The sequence below is a fragment of the Sus scrofa genome, chromosome 1 (assembly GCF_054392235.1).
Source record: "Sus scrofa isolate SSC_HxYL_T2T_F1_AM1 chromosome 1, Sscrofa_HxYL_maternal_Yorkshire_Landrace_v2.0, whole genome shotgun sequence".
Taxonomy (NCBI): Eukaryota; Metazoa; Chordata; class Mammalia; order Artiodactyla; family Suidae; genus Sus; species Sus scrofa.
The window spans coordinates 255,530,290-255,536,795 of record NC_139383.1 but is presented as its reverse complement, the minus strand read 5'-3'; positions in this window follow the sequence as shown (position 1 = coordinate 255,536,795).

Here is a 6,506-nt window from a genome sequence, read left to right as displayed (position 1 = left end):
GAGTATGCAAGTGATATATTTCTGAGTGTGTTTGATCAGGGGATCTTAAACTAAAGTTAGATAAGTACGAAGTTAAAAATAAGTGGGTATTTTCTGGAACATAAGATTTAATACTCTGAAAGGACCCTAAGATATGGTATAAACATGCTGCTAGGGTGGCTTTTAAAAGCAAGTATGAAAAGAAGTTCTCTTGTGGCACAGCAGGTAAGGATCTGGCATTGTCATTGCAGCAACATGGGTTGCTACTGTGATGTGGGTTGATCCCTGGCTTGGGAACTTCCACATGCCAGAGGCATGTCCAAAAATGAATGACTGAATGAGTGAATGAATGAATTAATTAATAATTAGATGAATGTGTAAGAAAAAATGGCTCTGTAATCTACAACCATCCTAATTCAATTATTGATTTTAACAGGTTATTTCATTGATTACTTTGAATTCTCTACATCCATGATATCTGTAAAAATAATAGTAATCATAATAATTCTTTTGTATCCAGCATATATTTCATGATCCAGCAAGTTAATCATGATGTTGTCAAAACTAAATTCTCTTTAATCTCACTCTGAATTATTTTTTTTCAGTTTTTATTTTTATTTTTTATTTTTTTTAAAGAAATCATCCTATTTATTTATTTATTTTCCCACTGTACAGCAAGGGGATCAAGTTATCCTTACATGTATACATTACAATTACATTTTTTTCCCCACCCTTTGTTCTGTTGCAACATGAATATCTAGACAAAGTTCTCAATGCTACTCAGCAGGATCTCTTTGTAAATCTATTCTAAGTTGTGTCTGATAAACCCAAGCTCCTGATCCCTCCCACTCCCTCCCCCTCCCATCAGGCAGCCACAAGTCTCTTCTCCAAGTCCATGATTTTCTTTTCTGAGGAGATGTTCATTTGTGCTGGATATCAGATTCCAGTTATAAGTGATATCATATGGTATATGTCTTTGTCTTTCTGGCTCATTTCACTCAGGATGAGATTCTCTAGTCCCATCCATGTGGCTGCAAATGGCATTATGTCATTCTTTTTGATGGCTGAGTAGTATTCCATTGTGTATATATACCACCTCTTCCGAATCCAATCATCTGTTGATGGACATTTGGGTTGTTTCTATGTCTTGGCTATTGTGAATAGTGCTGCAATGAACATGGGGGTGCATGTGTCTCTTTTAAGTAGAGTTTTGTCCGGATAGATGCCCAAGAGTGGGATTGCAGGGTCATATGGAAGTTCTATGTATAGCTTTCTAAGGTATCTCCAAACTGTTCTCCATAGTGGCTGTACCAGTTTACATTCCCACCAACAGTGAAGGAGGAAGGAAATTATAAAGATCAAAGAAGAAATCAATAAAATAGAGACTCAAAAAACAATAGAGAAAATTAATAAAACCAAGAGCTTGTTCTTTGAAAAGGTAAACAAAATTGACAAACCCCTGGCCAGACTCAATAAAAAGAGGAGAGAAAGAACCCAAATAAACAAAATTATAAGTGAAAAAGGAGGAATCACAATGGATACAGCAGAAATACAAAAAACCATAACAGAATACTATGAACAACTATATGCCAACAAGTTTGACAATCTGGAAGAAATGGACAATTTTCTAGAATCCAACATCCTGCCAAAACTGAATCAAAATGAAACAGACCAACTGAACAAACCAATCACTAGAAATGAAATTGAAGAGGTCATAAAATCACTCCCTACAAATAAAAGTCCAGGACCAGATGGCTTCACAGGTGAATTCTATCAAACATATAAAGAGGAATTGGTGCCCATCCTCCTGAAACTCTTTCAAAAGGTTGAAGAAGAAGGAATACTCCCAAAGACATTCTATGATGCCACCATCACCCTCATTCCAAAACCAGACAGAGATACCACCAAAAAAGAAAACTATTGGCCAATATCATTGATGAATATAGAGGCAAAAATTCTCAACAAAATCTTAGCCAAATGAATCCAATAACATATCAAAAAAATTATACACCATGACCAGGTTGGGTTCATCCCAGTTTCACAAGGATGGTTCAACATACGCAAATCAATCAGCATCATACACCACATTAATAAAAAAAAAAGTCAAAAATCATATGATCATCTCAATAGACGCAGAAAAAGCATTTGACAAAGTCCAACATCCATTCCTGATCAAGACCCTTGCCAAAGTGGGTATAGAGGGAACATTCCTGAATATAATCAAAGCCATTTATGATAAACCCACAGCAAATATAATCCTCAATGGGGAAAAACTGAAAGCCTTCTCACTCCAATCTGGAACAAGACAGGGATGCCCACTCTCACCACTGCTCTTCAACATGGTTTTGGAAGTCCTAGCCACAGTAATTAGACAAAGAAAAGAAATAAAAGGCGTCCAAATAGGAAGAGAAGAGATAAAACTGTCACTGTATGCAGATGACATGATAGTATACATAGAAAACCCTCAGGACTCAACCCAAAAACTACTTGAACTGATCACTCTGAATTTTTTTTCCTGCTCATTTGGTTTGAATAGGGGATTCCTAACATTCTCATTCTTCTGTATCACCTAACTTCTATCTTATCATTCTTCCTAGTTTAATTTTTCTTGTCTAAGTCTAAAGCATATTGTGTGCCTTGGAACATATTCCACCCTTCATTGAGGTTAACCACCTCAGTCTTCTGAATATTCAGCAACACTTTTTGAAATAAATATTTCCTATTGCAACAGAAGAAAGGGTGGGGGAAAAAACTGTAACTGCAATGTATACATCTAAGGATGACCTGACCCCCTTGCTGTACAGTGGGAAAATAATAAAAAAAAAAATTTCCTATTGGATTTTAAGTAACCTTAATATTCTACCCTTTGAAAAGAAAATTTAAAAATAAGAAAAAATTCTTCTACCACTCCTTATTATCTCAAGATAATATTGCACTTTTTGTATCACTTCCTTTCTAACAAAACTTTTAAAAATTGCTCTAGGCATTACTTTTACTTACTATCCACTTTCTATTAAAGCTACTATAATGCTAATCTTAAACCTTATCACTCTCCCAAAATCATTTATTTCAAATCTGCAATAAACTGTCATGTAACTAAAAACAGTAGACATACTTTATTCCTTGATATAGCCTTGATACTTGAAACTCTTCCTTGACTTAAATAACAAGCAATCTCCTATTTTTCCTCCTCTCTCTCTAGAAAATCATTTGCTGTCTTTTTAGAGGTGAACAGCTCTCTATCCAAATATAAAATACTGGGTTCCTCAATACCAGTCTTCTCTTCTACCCTCTTTTCAATTGTAATATCTCTGGGAAATCTTGTTTATTTTCTAAGGTGAAATTGCCACTTAGACAAAAAAGCCATCCTAACTTTCATTCCTAGCATCTATCTCTTCTCTGAGCTTGAGTCTTAAATTTACTTGTTTACTTAAGTTCTTCTTTCCGATCCTTAAAAGGCAACTAAACTTCCATGTATCCAAAACTGAGTTCTTATTTTCAACCCAATTAATGATTATCTTTGTTACTCCTTACGTTAATTAACAGCACTATCATCCAACCAGTAATATACAGAAGCTATACAAATATAGATATTCTGGATTCCTCTCTACCTCTCTGATAGCCACTGTATTGTATACAAAACTTTGGTAGATTGATTTATAGTTCAAATTCTTCACTCCTCTATAGTAGGATTATCTATCCAGACCATTTCTCATGTTATTTATAATACTTCTCTCATACATCCCCATTTTACTGATGTGACTAAATTTTCCCTCATCTATTCTAGTGAACACCATTAAAACAGAATGTCCAAGGTAGCTGCATCTCTTTATCTGAAGCTTCAGAGGAAGGGCACATGGAACAGACACGAACCCAACCAGTAGCCTGGAGTCACTTAAGTCTCACACAAGTCCTGGCTACATAAAATAAATGGTACTTGGCTTGCATACCTGCAAGTCTGTAAGCTGTGAGTATGAAAATGTGTATTTATTGTTGTAAGCCATATGGATTGTCAGGTTTTTAAATATGCCACGGAACCTGATGATTAAGATAACCAGGTTCATTAATTTTACCTTCCTGATATCTCTTGAATTAATTTTCTGCACTTCTCTCCTCTATTCTATCAGAGTCACTATTATCTGTTAAATACTGAAATAATTGCCTAATGACTCTACCTGTGTCTATTCTTGTCTTTTCTCAACGTTGTTACCAGAGCCGTTTGTTGGAGATAAGAATTTGATCAAAACACCTGAATTTTATTCTAGCATTCCTTTATACTTACAAACTTTATATGTCATTCTTTCCTTTTAATAAAAGAGATAATTTCCAAAGCCTTTTATAATTGGGCTTGTTGGTCTCATTTTCTCCCATGCTGCTCCATCCTTTTTGCTTTAATCAAACTGACTGTTTGATTCCTTCACATGTGTATTTCCCTGGCATCAGTATGGTACCCATATTGTTTCTTCTGAATGGCACACTCATCCAGTTTGTTTTTCTGTTTGCTTAGTCAGATTTCAAATTAGTTATTTCTTTATCAAATAATATATCACTTGGGAGTTCTTTGTGTGACACAGTTTGTTAAAAATTTGACCAAGGCAGCTCGGGTCTCTGCCCTGGCCTGGCACAGTAGGTTAAAATATCCTGCATTGTCAAAGCTGGGACGTGGTTTCACATCTGTGGCTCAGATTCAACACCTGGTCCCAGAATGTCCATGTGCTGCTTATGTGATCATTAAAATTTTATCTGTCTATCTATCTATCTATCATCTATCTATCTATCTATCTATCTATCTATCTATCTATCTATCTATCTATCTATCTATCTATATCACTTACTTCCTGACCAGCTCAAAACACTATTGTACACTCTCATTACACTTTGATTTTGTGTGCCTATAACACTTGAAATGTACATCTGCTTATATTTCATTATTACCTCTACCCTATAGGAAAATGTAGGTTCTTGAGAGCATGACTTATGCCTGCTTTTGGTGACCATTACACCCTCACTCAATAGGACAATGCTTGGTGTATAGAAGTTCCTTATTGAATAGAAAGAAGAAAATTTTATTTCAATCATAGCTTCCAGAAGCAGTCACAGCAAAACTTACACTGCTAAAAATTTTGCACTGATGTCTCAGCCACATCTCACTTATTTTGAACTGAGACAACATCTTTGTTGAAATTGTTGCTTGGTTTGCAGGCATATGGATTTGCTACATCTGATCTTGCATGTATGCAATCAAAAGTTTTTCCACTTTGCAGAGCAGCCAATTATGTTTTATTGTTGCCATTGATTGCATTGGATTACTGTTATTCATTTTTAAAAGAATATTTTTTCACATCTCTTAAAATATGGCTCCAAGTGGAATGCTAAAATTTGAAGTTAAAGGCTGGCTCTTTCTATTTTATTTCCATACTTGTTGACTTTAAACCACCTTCTAAAATGAAGACTTTGTTATTTTTGACACTTTTGAGCATTTTATAACTGTTCATTCATAAGAGAAACAATTTAAAAGAAACTAGAAAGAAAATTTGTGAAAAATATTCTATTAAATACGGTTTTCACTAACCATATATAGACATTTTATGAAATATATTAAAATTGTAATTGTATACCATGCATGTTTTTTTGTCTTTTCACTTGTTAAAATAATGATTAATCCTTCCAGAGAAGGATTGATACATGCCAGAATGAAAATGTAACTGTTTGATTGTCATTTAATATTTTTTTTAATTCCTAGAAATAAATACCTGTCCCCTTTTTGAGATAAGAGGTTTTTAAATTACTTTAGCTCACTTGAGCATAAGAGTCCACTTTCTTATTCTTGCTTATTTGAAAAATCACTGTTATTATAAACTATAGGGTAGGGAAAACTATATATGATGTAAAATGTCACATTCCAACAAAAAGAGAAAGGAGAATCTATCCTCCCCACCCCTGCCCCCATCCAATAAGAATGGACAAGAAGGAAAGGAAATAGAGCTGGGACAAAGAAGTAGAGCATAGATATACCCACCCCTTTAAGCCAAAGTCTAACGTGGGAAATATATTAGAAACATTAGGAGAAAACTGAAATTAGGATTTTCACTTGTTTCTGTTTGAAACCCTGAGAAGGAAACCATTGCATGATGAAGCCTCTTGCCTACATAATATTGATGAAGAGTCACAAGAAAGCAATAGCAGAGGAGGGGAATTTGGTTATAGATGTGGCTTTTTGTTATTTAGGGGCTTGAAATATCTCTCTGCACTCCAGTGAGAGGAAAGAGAGGTGCAGACAAGTTCATTAGAGTTTTAGTGTACATACAGGTACAGACCAAAATCAGGTTTATAAGTTGGGCACGTTTATTATTACTAATAGATTTGATAATTTGAGTAGTTTGCATTTAAAATGTAATAAGATTTCCGGTTTCAATCTGACATATACAGAATATAGACTTCATCACTCCCTCACAAGAAAAAGCTGAACAAACTGAAAATCAAAAACTCTTCTTGGATCCATCAGAAAATTGAAGTTACAAGGAAAA